The sequence below is a fragment of the Dasypus novemcinctus genome, chromosome X (assembly GCF_030445035.2).
Source record: "Dasypus novemcinctus isolate mDasNov1 chromosome X, mDasNov1.1.hap2, whole genome shotgun sequence".
Taxonomy (NCBI): Eukaryota; Metazoa; Chordata; class Mammalia; order Cingulata; family Dasypodidae; genus Dasypus; species Dasypus novemcinctus.
This window is the reverse complement of record NC_080704.1, coordinates 173308448-173326138: the sequence shown is the minus strand read 5'-3', so window position 1 is coordinate 173326138 and position 17691 is coordinate 173308448.

The following is a 17691-nucleotide window of genomic DNA, read 5'->3' as shown; positions in this document are numbered from 1 at the left end:
TCCCAGTCTTCGGGGACAGAATCTTGATGATGGCTCAATTTGGACCTTTTTTCTAACTTCAACAACCTGAGCAAATAAAACCCCATTTTTCAACTCAACACATTTCTTGGTATGTGCTTGAGCAGCCTAGGAAACTAAAACAGGTGCCAAGTCCTCTCAGTGGTGAAAGAATAGTCTCTTCAACAAATGATGCTGGATAATCTGGATATACATATGCAAAAGAACGATGGTGCACTCCTACATCACACCATATACAAAAATTAAATCATGAGGTGCAGCGGTGCTCAGAGATGTATTCACCAAGTGCAAAGAACGTCTCATGATGACAGAGGAGGTTGTTGTTATGGGGGGAGGAGTGGGGTGAGGGGGGTGGGGGGTATATGGGGACATCATATTTTTGAAATGTAACATTAAAAAAATTAAGACAAAAAAATTTAATCAAAGTGAATCAAAAACCTAAATATAAGAACCAAACCCATAAAACTCCTAGAAAAAAACATGGAAACATCTTCAGAACTTTGTGTTAAGTAATGGATTTTTAGACTTTACACAACAAAGCACAAGCAATGAAAGAAAAAAGTAGGTAAATAGGACTTCATTAAAGTTAAAGAATATTGTGTATCAAAGGACCTTATAATGAAAGTAGGAAGAAAACCTACAGAATGGGAGAAAATATTTGGAACTAGATGTCCGGTAAGGGCTTACTATCCAGAATACATAAAGAAATCCTATAACTCAACAACATAAAGATGAACAATCCAAGTAAAAAATAGGCAAAAGATTCAAACAGACATTTCTCCAAAAATATACAGATGGCCACAAAACACATAAAAATATGTCTAATATTAGTAGTTATTAGAGAAATGCAAATCAAAACCACAATGAGATACCATTTCACACAGACTATAATGGCTACTGTTTATTTATTTATTTATTTATTTATTTATTTATTTATTCCCCCCCCTTGTGGCTTTTTTTGCTGTCTTTTCTCTGTGTCCATTTGCTTTACTTTTTTTTCTGTCTTTTTTTCTCCCTTTGTTGCATCATCTTGCTGTGTCAGCTCTCCATGGCATGCGGGCCAGTTTCCCCTCACAAGTATGCCGTGGGATGTGAACCCAGGGCCTCCCATATGGTAGAAGGGAGCCCAACTGATTGAGCCACAGCTTCTTCCCAAATATATACTATTTTTTAAAAAGCAAAAAATAACAAGTGTTTGCAACAATATGGAGAAACAGGAATACTTGCTCCTTATTGATGGAAATGTTCTATGGTTTAACAGCTATGGGAAATAGTTTGGCACTTCCTCTGAAACTTAAGTATAGAATTACCAAATGATTCAGCAATCCCACTCCCAAAAGAATTGAAAGCAGGGACTCAGATATTTGCACACTGATGTTCATAGTGCCATTATTCAAATTGCCAAAAGATGGATGTAACCCGAATGTCTTATCAACAGATGAATGGTTAAACAGAATGTGCTATATACATGCAATTGAACATTATTGAGCCTAAAAAGGAATGCAGTTTATAAATACTACAACATATATGAACCTTGAAGACATAATGTTGAGTGAAATAAGCCAGACACAAAAGGACAATCATTGCATGATCTCACCTATATGAAATACTTACAATATGCAAATTCCTAGAGTCAGAAACTAGAATACAGGTTGCCAGGAGCTGGGGTGGGGTAGGAAATGGGGAGTTAAGGCCTAATTGGTCATGGTAGATGGAGTTCAGTGCCATGTCAGTTGGCCCTACTTTGGAGTTTGTGTTTCTGTGTGATGGAGCTGGACTCAGATGTGATTTTGTTCACAAGCCCCTCCTGTTACTTTTAACTGATCTGTAGTTGGTGCTGGGGTTTAGTGTATACCCACGGGCCTGGATCTCTGGACTGACCATGTGATAGCCAGGCCCTGAACCTCAACAGACTTGCAACTCCTACACTCTGGTTGATTGGACTTACCTCACTCAGCTAACATGGAGGTGAAGAAGGTCAACCACCACACCAGGGAGCCAAGAGTGCCTACAGCTAAAAGCAGGAGAATTGCATCCAATATCCATGTGGAATCTAAGACCCCTCTTGATATAGATGTGGAGTGGACACAACCATTCTAAGGTCCACAGGATGGAGGACTAGAGTATGGATTAGAGTGGACTTAACTTATATTCTATTCATGAACTACTGTGATTAGTAATCGAAAAAAATATGGCATTGGTGTGGAGAAAGTGGCCATTGTGGCTGCTGGAGGTAGGGAGTGGGAGGAAGAGATGTGATGTGGGGGTGTTTTTGGGACTTGGAGTTGTCCTGGGTGGTGCTGCGGGGACAGTTACTGGACATTGTATGTCCTCCCATGGCCCACTGGGTGGCCTGTGGGAGAGTGTGGGCTATGGTGTGGACCATTGACCATGAGGTGCAGTGGTGCTCAGAGATGTATTCACCAAGTGCAGTGAATGTCTCGTGATGATGGAGGAGGTTGTTGTTATGGGGGGGAGGAGTGGGATGAGGAGGGTGAGAGGTATATGGGGACCTCATATTTTTTTAATGTAACATTAAAAAAAATAAAGACAAAAAAAGGCTTAATTGGTGCAGTTTCTGCTTGGGGTGATGGCAACGTTTTGGTAATGGATGGTGGTGATGGTAGCACAATATTGTGAATGTAATTATCACCACTAGATTATGTATTTGAATGTGGTTAAAATGGGAAATTTTAGGTGGTATACATATTGGTAGAATAAAACTTTTTTAAAAACCATAGCACTGTAAAACACAAACAGTAAACCCCTGTGTAACCTATGGGCTACAGTTAATAGTATAGTTGTAATATTTTTTCATTGATTTTAACAAAAGTACCAGTCTAATGCCATGTTCATAATAGGGAAAATAGTGTGTGCATTTATGAGGTATATGGAAACTCTTTACTTTCTGCATAATTTTTTCTGTAAATCTACCACTTTTCTAATAACAAAATGAAGGGGAAAAAACCCTATACTTTTTGGCTGTTACCCACTATCATTTCATCTACCCCAGCCCTAAGCAGCTTTCTGTCCCTGTAGGTTTGACTATTGTACACATTTAATATAAATAAAGTAATATAATATGGGCATTTCTGTAGCTGTCTTCTTTTACTTATATTTTCTAGGTTCATGCAAGTTGTAGCATATATCAATATTTATCCTCTTTATGGTCAAGTAATATTCTATTGCATCGATACACCACATTTTGTTTATTCATCAGCTGATGGGAATTTGGGTTGTTACCACCTTTTGGCTATTATAAATAATCCTGCTATAAATATTTATGTCTACATTTTTTCATGGACATATGTTTTCATTTCTCTTGGGTATAAACCTAGGCGGGGAATTGCTGGGTCATGCGGTTCTATGTTTAATTACTTGAATTGTCAGACTGGGTTCCATAGTGGCTGTACAATCTTACATCCCACAAGCAGTTTATGAAGGTTCCAACTTCTCCACATCCTTGCCAACACTAGTTATTTTTTCTGGTTTTTTAAATTATAGACATTCTACTGGGTGTAGAGTAACATCTCATAATGGTTTTAATTTGCATTTCCCTGATGAACAATGATGCTGAGCATTACTCCTTATCTTCCTTGGAGAAACGTCTATTCAGATCCCTTGCCCTGTTAAAAAAATTGTCTTATTATTGAGTTGTAAGAGACCTTTATATATTCTAGATGTAAGTCATTTATCAGATATATGATTTCAAATATTTTCTCTTATTCTGTGAGTTGTCTTTTCACTTTCTTGATTGTGTCCTTTTGGTTACAAAAGTTTTAATTTTGGTCAGTGATGGTTTACTTAATTTTTTCTTTTATTTCTCATGCTTTTGTTGCCATGTCTAAGACACCATTGCCCAAGCCCAAGGTCATGAAAGTTCACACTTGTATTTTCTTCTAAGAATAGTATAGTTTTAATTCTTATATTTAGATTTTTTATCCATTTTGATTTATTTTTGTTTATGATATATGATAAGGGGTCAACTTTTTCTTTTGCTTGTTGATATACAGTTTTCCCAGGGCCATTTGTTGAACAAAACTATTCTTTCCCTATTTAATGGTCTTGGTGCCCTTTTCAAAAATCAGTTGATCAGACACACATGATTTTATTTCTGAACTCTGATTTCTATTCTATTGATCTTTATAACTATCTGCATGCCAGTATTAGTCTTCCTTGATTGTCATTGCTTTGTAGAAAGTTTTGAAATTGGGAACTGTGAGTCCTACTCTATTCTTCTTCTTCAAGATGTTTATCGTTTTCTGGGTTCTGCGTTATTCCATGTGTATTTTAGAATCAGCTTTCAGTTTCTCAAAGAATTCAGCTGGGATTCTTACAGGGATTGTTTCAAATCTGTAGATCAGTTTGGGGGTAATTGCTCTCTTAACAATGTCAAGTCCTTAGATTTATGAACATTAAATGTTTTTCAATGTATTTAGGTCTTCTGTAATCTCTTTCCACAATATCCTGTAGTTTTATATATAATATAAATTTTGCACTTTTTTGTTAAATTTATTCCTAAATAGATTATTCTTTTTGATGCTACTGCAAATTGTATTCTTAATTTCATTTTTGGATTGATCATTGTCAATATATAGAAATACAATTGATTTTTTATATTGATCTTGTAGCCTGACACCTTGATGATCTCATTCATTATTTCTAATAGTATTTTACTGGATTACTTGTCTTGGTTTTCCAGGGATACTATGACAAATACAACACAGTGGGTTAGCTTAAACAACGGAAAATTACTGTCTCATAATTTCAGGGGCTAGCAGTCCAAAATCAAGATGTCAGCAAGGCCAGGCTTTCTCCTGAAGTCTGTAGTATTCTGGTTTTGGCTTGCTACAGTTCTCAGCATTCTTTGGCTCGTATCTTTGCTTCCTGTTACATGATCATGTCTCTCTCTTTGTGTCTGCTCTTCCACTTTCTGCTGACATCTGGCTACTTTCCATGGCTTTCTTTGACTTCTGACTTCTTTTGGTTTCTTCTGGCTGATTGTGTCTGAACTTCCCTTCTTTATAAATCCTCTGGTTATATAGATTAAGACCCACCCTGATTCAATCTGGCTGGATTTCTTCTGGCTGATTGTGTCTGAACTTCCTCTCTTTATAAGTCCTCTGGTTATATCGATTAAGACCCACCCTGATTCAATCTGGCCACACCTTACCTAATAATGACATCTTCAAAATGTCCTGTTTACTAATATGTTCACACCCACAGAAACGTGGATTAAGATTAATAATATGTTTTATGTTGGTGTACATCATTCAATCTACCACAATTCCTTAGGATTTTCTATATAAAGGATCAAATCATTTGCCAATAGAGATAGTTTTACTTACTTCCAAGCTGGATGCCTTCTGTTTCTTTTTGTCACCAGCTTGTGCTGGCTAGAACCTCTTGTACATTGTTGAATAAATGTGGTGAGATAGTGATGCCCACTCCACCTCTAAATTGAAAGGGGCTTAGATCTTACGTGGCTGATGGATGGGATTCCTCAGGATGGTGGAATAAAATATGGATTAGAATGGATTTACTGGTATTCTACTATAGAATTATTGTGAATCTAGCAGTGGAAGAAATTCTATCATTGATGTGGAGACAATGGCCACAGGAGTTGCTGAAGGCAGGGAGAGGGAAAAAGAGGTGTAATATGGGGGCATTTTGGGGACTTGGAGTTGTTCTCAATGATATTGCAGGAACAGATGCAGGACATTATATATCCTACCATAACCCAATGAATGGACTTTTAGAGAGTGTAAACTACAATGTAAACTTTAATCCATGCTGTGTAGCAGTGCTCCAAAATGTATTCATCAAATGCAGTGAATGTACCAAACTAATGAAAGAAGTTGTTGATGTGGGAGGAGTGGGGTATGGGGAGTGGGGTATATGGAAACCTCTTAGATTTTTTAAAGTAACATTTTGTGATTTATGTATCTTTTTTTTAAAAAAGATAATAATGTAAAAAATGAAAGAAAAAGTGATGAGAGTGGTCATCATATCTTGTTTCTGTTCCTCGTGGGAAAGCATCCAGTCTTTCACTATTAAATGTGATGTTAGCTGTAGGTTTTTTGTAGATGCCTTTTATCAGGGTTGAGGAAGTTCCATTCTATTCCTAGTTTGCTGAGTGGTTTTATCACGGAAGACTATTGGATTTTGTCAAATGCTTTTTCTGCATTTAATGAGATGATTATGGGTTTTTGTTTTCTAGTCTATTGATATCGTGCATTACATTACCTGATTTAAACTTGATGTTAAACCAAACTTATATTCCTCAGATAGATCCCATTTGGTAATGATTTATAATTCCCTTTATATATGTTGCTGAATTTGGTTTCCTAGTATATGGTTGAGGATTTCATGCCCATATTCATAAAAGATATTGGTCTGCAATTTTCCATTCCTGGGATGTCTTTGTCTGATTTTAGTGTAGGGTAGCATTGACCTCATAGAATGAGTTAGAAAGTATTTCTTCCCCTTCTATTTTTTTTTAATTTGTGAAGAATTTGTGTTAATTCTTCCTTAAATGTTTGACAGAATTCATCAGTGAAGCCTTCTGGATTTATCTTTTCTCTGTGATTAGTTTTTATTACTAATTCAAACTCTTCAGTCATTATGCTTCTATTCATATCATTTATTATTCATGAGTTAGTTTCAACAGTTTGTGTCTTTTTAGGAGTTTGCTTCATCTAAGTTATCTAATTTACTGGCATACAATTGCTTACAGTATTCCTTTATAATTCTTTTCATCTCTTTAAGGTCACTATTAATCGCCCTTCTTTCATTTTCAATTATGGTCATTTTTTTTCTCTCTTCTTTCTTGGTCTGTCTAGCTAAGTTTTGTCAATTGTGTTGATCATTTAAAAAAAACAGGTTTTGGTTTTATTGATTTTCTCTATCACTTTTCTATTCTGTGTTTCATTAATTTCCATGCTAATATTTATTATTTCCTTTCTTCTGCTTGCTTTAGATTTAGTTTGTTCTTCTTTTTCCAGTCTTAAAGAGTAGAAGGATCAGTTATTGATTTGAGATCTTTCTTCCATCTCAATATAGTTAAAGCTAGAAATTTCCCTCTAAGCACTGCTTTAACTGCATTCCCTAAATTTTGATATGAAGTGCCTTCATCTTCATTCATATCAAAACTTTTTATAATGTCACTTTTGATTTCTTCTTTGACCCCTTGGTTATTTGGGAGTGTGTTGTTTAAATGTCACATATTTGTGTGTTTTATGATTTTCTTTGTTATTGATTTCCTAATTTCATTCTACTGCAGTCAGAGAAAATATTTTGTATTATTCATGTCCTTTTAAATTTAGCAAGGTTTGTTTTTTGGCATAGTATATGGTCTATCTTGGGGAATGTTCCATGTGCACTTGAAAAGAATATAAACTGCTGTTTTTGGGTGAGTGTTTTATTGTTATCTGTTAGGTCTAGTTGGTTTATAATATTGTTCAAGTCTTCTATTTCCTTGTTGATCTTTTGACTAGTTTTTTTCATTATTGAAAGTGGGATATTGAATTCCCCAACTATTATTTTTTGATTGTTTGTTTTTCCCTTCAATTCTGTTTTGCTTCATGTATTTTCAGTGTGCTATTATTATGTGCATATATTTATGGTTTTTATATTTTTCTGATGGATTGACCCTTTTATCATAAATTGTCCCTTTATATCTTTAGTCCCTTTTTTTTTTTGCTTTAAAGTCTATTTTGTATGGTATTAGTATAGCCTCTCCTGCTTTCTTGTGATTGTTGTTTACGTGATAAATATTTTGCCATCTTCATACTTTTAATCTATTTGTATCTTTGAATCTAAAGTGTTTCCTGTAAATAGTATACATTTGGAACTTCATTTTGTTTTCAGTGTGACAATCTCTGCAATTTGTTTGGATTTTTAATTAGTCACATTTAATTCTATCATGAATATTGTTGGATTTATCTCTGCCATTTTACTTTCTGTGTTCTACATGTCTAATGTGTTTTTGGTACTGCTATTTATCCTTTACAACATTCTTTTGTGTTACATGAATATTTTCTTATATAGCATTTAAAAGTCTTTAATGTTTTTTCACTATATTGTTTTAGTTATTTCTTTAGTGATTTCTCTTGGACTTCCCATATACATCTTAACTTATCAGAATCAGCTTCAGAGTAATACTAACTTACATTAAATTAATTTTAATGAGTTTTTTTTAGGAGGTATCAGAGATTGAGCCCAGGACCTCAAACATGGGAAGCAGACACTCGATCACTGAGCTACATCTGCTTCCCCCAGTGAGATATCATTATGCTATTCCTGTATAGCTTTATTTGATTTCTCCTCTTGTGCAGTATTCGTTTTATACATATTACATCTATAACTATAAGTAATTTTAATTATTACTTCATATAATTTTATTAAACTTGCAATACAATTTTATGTATTTTAAAGAAGCTAAGAGAAGAAAGAAGAGAAAGTATATATTTATAGCATTTGTTATATTAGACTTTTTGTTTATCATTTCTGGTTCTTGTCATTTGCATTTGCTCTAGTCGATCTGAGCTAGCATCTGGAGCATTCCTTAGCCCAATTAAGCTGTGCTTCTGCTTACATCTTTTGTAGCATTATTAGCAAATATATTACATTATGCAAGTTAAGATCAAACAATACATTACATAATATTGTTTTATAAAATCACTTTTTACGTCAGTCAAGAGCAGGAAGGAAACATGCATTTATACTGTCTTTTATAATGACATAATTACCTCTACTGGTGTGTGTACGTGCGTGTGTGTGTGTGTGTGTGTGAAGTTTCAAATTATCACTTGGAGTCCCTTGCTTTCAGCCTGCAGAACATCTTTTAGTAATTTTTGAAAAGCAGTTCTGCTAGCTATGAATTTTCTGCTTTTCTTTATCTAGCAATGTTTTTATTTGCTGGATATGGGAATCATGGTTGACAGTTCATTGCTTTGAGTACTTTATTTTTGTTATCCCATTGCTTTCTGGCCTTTATTGTTTCTGCCAAGAAGTCTGTTGTTCATCTAATTGGAGGTCCCTTGGAAGTGATAAGTCATTTTTCTCTTGCTTTCAAGAAATCCCCCTTGTGTTTTCCTTTCAGTCTTTCTACTGTGATATGTCTGAAGCACTGTTAATTTTTCTTCATTCTTTTTTTCTGTCTTTTTGGCATTGCATAATCTCTATCAATCTGCGTCATGCTCAGTGGATTTTTTCTTTCATTTAAAATCTCCTGTTGAGCCCCACTTGTGAATTTTTTTCATTTATTTTACTTTTCAATTCCAGAATTTCCATTTGATTCATTTTTTATAATTTCTTTTTATTGATACTCTCTATTTGATATGGCACTGTCATCATAACTTCCTTTATTTCTTTATTCATGGCTTCCTCTAATTCTTTGGACATATTTATAAGGGCTACTTTGAAGGTTTTCTCTTTTAGACATGACATATGGTCACTCTTGCAGGCAGTTTCTGTTGCCTGTGTTTTTCTCTTCTGTTTTATGGGTTGTACTTTACTGTTTCTTTGCATGCTTCATTTTATTTCTTGGAAACTAGACATTTTAGGTAATATATTGTAGCAAGCTTGGGTCTGTGCACTGGATTGCCCAACTCAGGGATTTTTTGTTTTGTTTTTCAAATCCTTTTTTTAAAATTAATCCCTGGATTGTTTTGGTGGAGTCTGTTTCCCACCCACATTGTTAAGCCTTTTATGGATATTCCTTAGGGACAAAGCCTTGGATATGCCTCAGACACCCTAGGATTACAATGGTTTGGGCAGGGCTCTCTTTGCCTAACAGCCAACTAAGCTCCACTAATTGCAGCCCAATTACTCTATTTTTGTCAACAATTCCCTGTGGCATAAATTGCTCCACAGACTAAACCAATCAAATTTGGGCTCCTTTGGAGAGATAATTCCTAACATCAGTGTTTGAGATTTGTTCTGACCCTAGGTGATCTCTTGCCAGCTACCTCTCTTTTTTTAACAAATCAATTTTATTGATATATATTAATAAAGCATACAATTCATCAAAAGTGTACAATAAGTGATATTTGGTATAATCACATACTTGTGTGTTAATTCAGTCATTATTATAGAATTTTCATTATTTCAATAATAATAATGAACAAAAACCAGACAAACAAGCAAGCAAGAAAATTCCTTACCCCTCAATCTCTGTATGCTTCCCCCACTGTACATAGCTGGCATTTCTGGCTATTTGATCTGAAATGTATAATCAATGGCTTTTTGTATAATCACAATGTTGTACATTCATCATCTCAAAAACTTTAGAACAATTTCATTTCTCCAAAACAAAGACTCTACACCCCTTAGCATTCCTTCCTCATATCTATATAACCACTAATCTTATGTATCTTTATAAATTGATTTATATTTACATTTCATATAAATGGAATTATACAATATGTAGTACTCTGTGTCTGGTCTCCTTCACTTAGTATAATTTTTTTTGTCTGATATTAACATTTTGTAGTATTAACTTACATTTGTTCAGCTTCAAGGAAAACCAGTCTTACATATGCAATTCTACCCATATTCATATTTCACAGTATATTTAGTTCATAGTAGGGCAATCATCCAGTATATGTCCTTTTGTGTCTGGCTTGTTTCACTCAACTTAAGGTCCTCCAGGTTCATCCATGTTGTCACATGTTTCATGACTTCATTTCTTCTTACCCCTGCATAGTATTCCATCATGTGTATACTTTATAACTTGTTTATCCATTCATCAGTTGATATACACCTTGGTTGTTTCCAGCTTTGGCTATCATGAATAATGCTGCTGTGAATATCAGTGTGTAGATATCTATTCATGTCATTACTCTCAGTTCTTCTGGGTATATACCTAGCAATGGTATTGCTGGGTCCCATGGCAAGTCTATATTCAACTTCCTTAGGAACCACCAAACCATCCTCCACAGTGGCTGTACCATTCTACATTCCCACCAACAGAGAATAAGCATTCTTATCCCTTCACATCCTCTGCAACATTTACAGTTTTCTGACTTTTTAATAGCAATCTAATAGGTGTGAAATGATATCTCATTGTAGTTTTGATTTGCATATCCCTAAACACTAGTGATGTTGAACATTTTTTCATGTGTTTCTTTGCCATTTGTGTTTCTTCTTTGGACAGTTGTCTTTTCAAGAGGGGGTAGTTTAGGGGGCAATGGAAGTGTTCTGCATGATCTTGCAATGATGGGTACAAGCCATATTAACTTTCACCAAAAATTTATAAAAGCGCACAGCATAAAATGTAAATCATAATGTAAACTACTGATCATGGTTAGTAGCTATGTTTCAATATTTTTACATCAATTGTAACAAATGTACCATCCACATGTAAAGAGATCATTAATAGGGAAGGGGGAAAAGGGGGGGATGTTGGGTATGTGGAAGTCCCCTATATTCTGCATGTGACTTTACTGTGACCTAAAACTTCTTTGAAGACATAATAAAAAAAAGTAAGACACTGAGGAAGAAATGGAAGAAATTGCCACTGTAAATACAGAACAACAGTTATTATAGTGATGAAAGGCAAAACATCAACAAATTTAAAAAAATTTTTCATCTTTAATACCCCATTTTTTTACTTTATTTCAGTTTTTCTAAATTTAATGTATTTTGTTTTTTATGTTTAAACCTATCATTACTATCTCATTTCCTATTAATTGAATTTAGCAATATATTTGGCTTCATTTTTGAAGAAGTTTTGGATCACAGAGGGATTCAACTATGGCAGGGGAGGAGCACTAGTGTGGGATGTCACTTATGGGGGAAGCATGGGAGGGAGTTTGCCTGGGCATGCGTATAGGGTATACAGATATGTTTGAATGTTCATTGGGTATTGCCATATTGGATAGAGATTCACATGACAAATGAGGGAGTGCTGGGTTCCCATCCTGGGGAGCAATGCCACAGTCTCTAATGGAACAACAACAATCCCCTAAATGCAGGGGCAACAACCAGTGAAGAAAGATGGGTCCTTAATACTGACAACTATACTTATGAGCCTTTTGAACTTGAAATTTCAACTTGGCCTAGTGTTGCAGGGTGCCTAAGAGTTACCTCCTGAGACCCTCCATGTTGCTCAAATGTGCCCACTTTCTAAGCCAAACTCAACACATAAAATGCATTACCTTCCCCCCAGTGTGGGACATGACTCCCAGGGATGAGCCTCCTGGCACCTAGGGATTACTACCAAGCACTGGCTGATAATGCATCTGGAAAAATACCTTGAGTAAAAGGGAGAAATGGTAAAGACAAATCAGTTTATATGGCTAAGAGACTTCAAAATGATTCAGGAGGTCATCAGAGGGGTGGCGCTTTGCATGTCTCAGCAGGATTTTCTAGGCAGCCAAAGTAGATAGTACCCCAGGTAGTGGGGCTTCTGAGGGCTACAGAAACACCCAGGTCCTATGGTCATGGCAGGTGGCTCTGGACTTTTGTGTCTTGCCAGTGGGCCCTACCTTGGAGTTTGTGCTCTCAAGTGTGATGGAGTTGGTCTCAGATGTGACTTCTCTACACATGCCTCTTCTGTACCTTTTATTGAACCTGTGGTTGGCACTGGGATTGGTGGGTATATGTCCAGGAGAGTTGAATCTCTGGGCTGCCAATATGCCAGCTGGGCCCTGAGCCTCAGCAGAGTTGCAACACCTACTCTCCAGTTCATTGGACTCACCCAGGACAGCTAACAAGGAGGTGAGAATGGGCAACCACCACACCAAGGAACTGAGAGAGTCAAACTGCAAAGAAGGAGAGTCCCATCTGTCAGTCATGTGGGATTGAAGTCCCTTCTCAATTAAGAGGTGGAGTGAGCATCACCATCCCAGAGTCCTCAGGATTGGGGAATAAAATATGGACTAGGGTGGATTTACTGATATTCTACTCTAGACTTATTTTGATTCTAGTAATGAAAGAAATTACAGTGGCCGCTGGTGTTGCTGAAGGCAGGGAGAAGGAAAAAGAGGTGTAATATGGGGGCATTTTCTGTACTTGGAGTTGTCCTGAATGAACTGCAGGGACAGATGCAGGACATTATATATCCTGCCATAACCTACCAAATGGACTGGGAGAGAGTGTAAACTACAATGTAAACTAGAATGTATGCTGTGTAGCAGTGCTCCAAAATGTGTTCATCAATCGCAATGAATGTACCACACTAATGAAAGAAGTTGTAGATGTGGGAAAAGTGGGTGTGGGGAGTGGGGCATATGGGAATCCCCTATATTTTTTAATATAACATTTTGTGTGACCTATGTATATTTTTAAAATAAATAAAAAATATATTTTAAAAGTAAAGCATATTAGATACAGTGTTAAAAACAGCATAATACTGTCATAAGGACAGACAGATTGACCAATGGAGCTGAATTGAGAACTCAGATATTGACCCACACATTTAGTCAAGTAATTTTTGACAAGGCTGTTAAGCCCACCCAACTGGGCCAGAACCATCTATTCAACAAATGGTGCTAGGAGAACTGGACAGTCATATCCAAAAGAAAGAAAGAGGACCCCTGACTCACACCTTATACAAAAATTAACTCAAAATGGATCAAAGATTTAAATACAAAAACACAACTAGGGGAAGCAGATGTGGTTCAATCGGGCCATCAACCATATGGGAGGCCCTGGGTTTGTATCCTGGGGCCTCCTTATGAAGGCAAGCTGGACCGTGCCCACAGAGAGCTGACGGCCCTCACCCATGGAGAGTTGACGCAGCAAGATGACACAACAAAGGGAGACAAACATACACAGAAGAATGTGCAGGGAATGGACACAGTGAGCAGACAGCATGCAAGTGGCAAGGGGCGGGAGCGGTAAATAAATCTTAAAAAAAATAAATAAGTAACAGTAGGAAATGTAAAAAAAAACAAACCAACAACAACCAGTTCTCTCTTTTTGAGGTTATCTCATTCAAACCAGCCAGCCTAAGGTTTAACCTCTGTGTCCGATGAATCTACTGATCTCCCAATTGACTTTTACCATAGCCTCCATTGTTCTCAAGGGCACCCTTAGGCATGACTTTTTCTATGCTCTGTTGAAAATGAAATCAGTTCCTTTGGGAAGAGCTGGGCCAAGGTCTATTGGGGCGCTAGTATTATCAACTTCTGGCCTCCATTGCTTGTGATGGGAATTTACTAAATAAAATGAAGCATAACACATATACCTAAAGGGGCACAAATCATAAGCAAACGCTCCCATGTAACCTGCCAACTTGATTAACATTTCAAGCACTCTGGAAGCCCCCTTTGTGCACCTCCAAATCATTACTTTTTCCTCCCAAACAGAAACCTTTTTAAGTTTACAATAGCATAATTTAGTTTTGCTTGCTTTTCAACTTTATATAAATAGAATCATACAGTATGAGTCTGTCTCTCTTTATGCCTGGCTTCCTTTATACAGCATAATGTCTAATAGGTTCATCTATACTGTGTGCATACCTCGAGTTCAGCTGTTCTCATTGCTGAATAGTATTCAACTATTTGTATATATTGCCTTTTGTCCGTTCTATTGTTGATGAGCATTTATTTTGTATCCAGCTTTTGGCTATTGATATAGTGCAACTATGAATATTCTAGTACCTGTCTTTTGGTGGACATTTATTTGCATTTCTGTTATATATAAATATATAGATATATACCTAGGAGTGGACTTGGATCACAGGGCACAAATATGTACAGTAGATACTGACTGCCTACCCTGTTTCCAAAGCAGTTTTAACAATTTGCATTCCCTCCAGCAGTATATCAGAATACTAGTTGCTGTGAATATTGTTAAGGGGTCAGTGCCTTCTTTGTGGTAAGTATAAAATTTTCTATTTAAATTTTAATCACAATCTGAAAATAAGTGTATTCTGTATTATTATAGGGACTACTTCATAACTTCTTTTTTTTAAAAAGATTTATTTATTTATTTAATCCCCCCGTTGTCTGTTCTCTGTGTCTATTTGCTGCGTCTTGTTTCTTTGTCCGCTTCTGTTGTCGTCAGCGGCACGGGAAGTGTGGGCAGCGCCATTCCTGGGCAGGCTGCATTTTCTTTCATGCTGGGCGGCTCTCCTTATGGGCACACTCCTTGCACGTGGGGCTCCCCTACGCGGGGGACACCCCTGCGTGGCGCGGCACTCCTTGCGCACATCAGCACTGCGCATGGGCCAGCTCCACACGGGTCAAGGAGGCCCGGGGTTTGAACCGCGGACCTCCCATGTGGTAGATGGACGCCCTAACCACTGGGCCAAAGTCCGTTTCCCCTTCATAACTTCTTTAGCACTGATGTTTGTGACTGTGATTAGATAAAATGGCAGTTTTTCTCAAACTTCAATACACATATTTCCAAGGGTGCACAGATGTATTCTTAGAGTCTTCATATTTTCATGTTTGAAAATCAACATTCATTTAATTTAATACTTACAATAGTCTTATAAGGCAGGTAATATTATTTTTATTGGTACTATTTTTAACCCTGTTTTATAAATGAAAAGCTGAGGCTCAAAGACGTGAAAAGATTTAGTGACAGTGAGGACTCAAGTTCAAGTCTGATTCCAAAACACTAGCTATTAAACTACCTATGTGAGGACAGTTCTTATTCATCTTCTTTTTAAACAGCTTTATTTAAATATAATTCACATACCATACAATCCATACATTTATAGTGTACAAGTAAGTGTATTTAGTGTACAGACAACATATCAAACAATTTTACAATATTTTTATCATTCAAGAAAGATAACTTGGATCTTTTAGCCATCACCTCTCAATCCCCACACTACCCCCAGCCTTGGGTGACCACTAATATGTTTACTGTCTCTATGGATTTACCTATTCTGCATATTTCCTATAAATGGAATCATATAATATGTAGCCCTTTGGAACTTGCTTCTTTCATTTAGCATAATATTTTCAGGTTCATGCATTTTGTTTCTGGTATCAGTACTTAAATTTCTTTCTACAGTCAAATAATATTCCATTATATGCATTTACCACTTTTTATTATTCATTCATCAGCTAAGTGACATTTGCTAACACTTGCATATTCCTTCTTTTTGATTATTGTCATACTACTGGATATGAAGTGGTATCTCATTGTGGTTTTGATTTGCATTTGCTTGATGGCTAGTGATGTTGAGCTGATTCATATGCTTATTGGCTATTTGTAGATCTTATTTGGAGAGATTTCTTTCAGATCATTTGTCCATTTATAAATTGGGTCATTTTATTATTGAGTTGTAAGACTTTTTTATTATATTCTGTATGAGTCCTTTATCATGTTTATGATATGCAAAAGTTTGCTCCCATCCTGTGTGTTGTCTTTTTACTTTCTTCATTGTGTCCTTTGTTTCACAGAAGTTTTAAATTTTGATCAAGTCCAATTTATTAGTTTTTAAATTTTGTTACTTGTGCCCTTTGGTGTCATATCTAATAAAACATGGTCTAATCCAATGACATGAAGTTTTATATCTATATTTTATTCTAAAATTTTTATAGTTTTAGTTCTTATATTAGGTCTTTGATCTATTTTGATTTAGAATATGTGGTGTGAAGTAGGAGTCCAAATTCATTCTTTTGCATGTGAAGATACAGTTGTAACAACACCATTTGTTGTAATAACTATTCTTTCCTCCATTGAATTGTCTTGGCATACTTGTAAAAAATCAATTGTCTATAGATTTATGGATTTATTTCTGGATTTCTAATGCTATGTCATTGATCTATCTGTCTACACACATCAGCACTATTTTGATTACTGATAAAGGCAGTTGTTTGAGTCTGGAAAATTGAAAACTGAAGATATCTACATGGGCACTGGGAAAAGAGGTAGATGGGAATATTACCTGGTAGTAGCCAAAAAGCAAATGGTCTTCAAGATAAATAAAAGAAATTTGTTGCAGGGAAGTGGGATGATTCACTTCTCACAGAAACCTAAATATGGACACATTATCTTAGAGGGATTTTAGGTGAGACACAAAATTCTAGGCTATGGTAAAGGGTGAGAGAGAACAAAATTAACTGTGAAACAGGAGTAGCTATGAGAAAAGACTTGGAGGAAACCCTTCTTCTTGCCATGCATGCAGATGAGAGGGGGTGGCAGGTCATTTTGAGAAAGCACCTTAGTGGAATGTCAAGGAAAGATCCATTTCTCTGACCAGAGTATCTTGGTCTCCACAGTAGCCCCAAGCCCAAGGGAGTATCAGCTGTAGTGCTTTGTGATGTTTAAGCCCTCCCTGGTGGGGGGGGGGGATGAGTAAACAATGCTGAAGGGTGTGGTTCCTCATCCCGGGGAGTATATATAGGGTGGTTAGGAGCCCTGAAGCAGAATGCTGGGAGGCTTCACTATGGCTAAGGTTACTAGCAAACCAGAGCAACCTGGCACAGTTATGGAACAACCAACCCCAAGAACAAAACAACCAACTCCAAGCCAAAAAGAGAGGAAGAATAATAAGACTTCCTGTCTACCCAGATCCAGAGGGAGTGGCGAGGTAAGACTACCTCACAGAAACTCCTCTTATTCCTCAATGATTCCCCCTTCCCCAGCACTCCTTGTCTTACCCTTTCCTGACACAATACCCCTCCTCCTCTATTACACAAAGCCCCCCTTCACTTCCAGTCCCTATTCTCTTCCTCCAACTAATACTTTTCTGGAATCATCCTG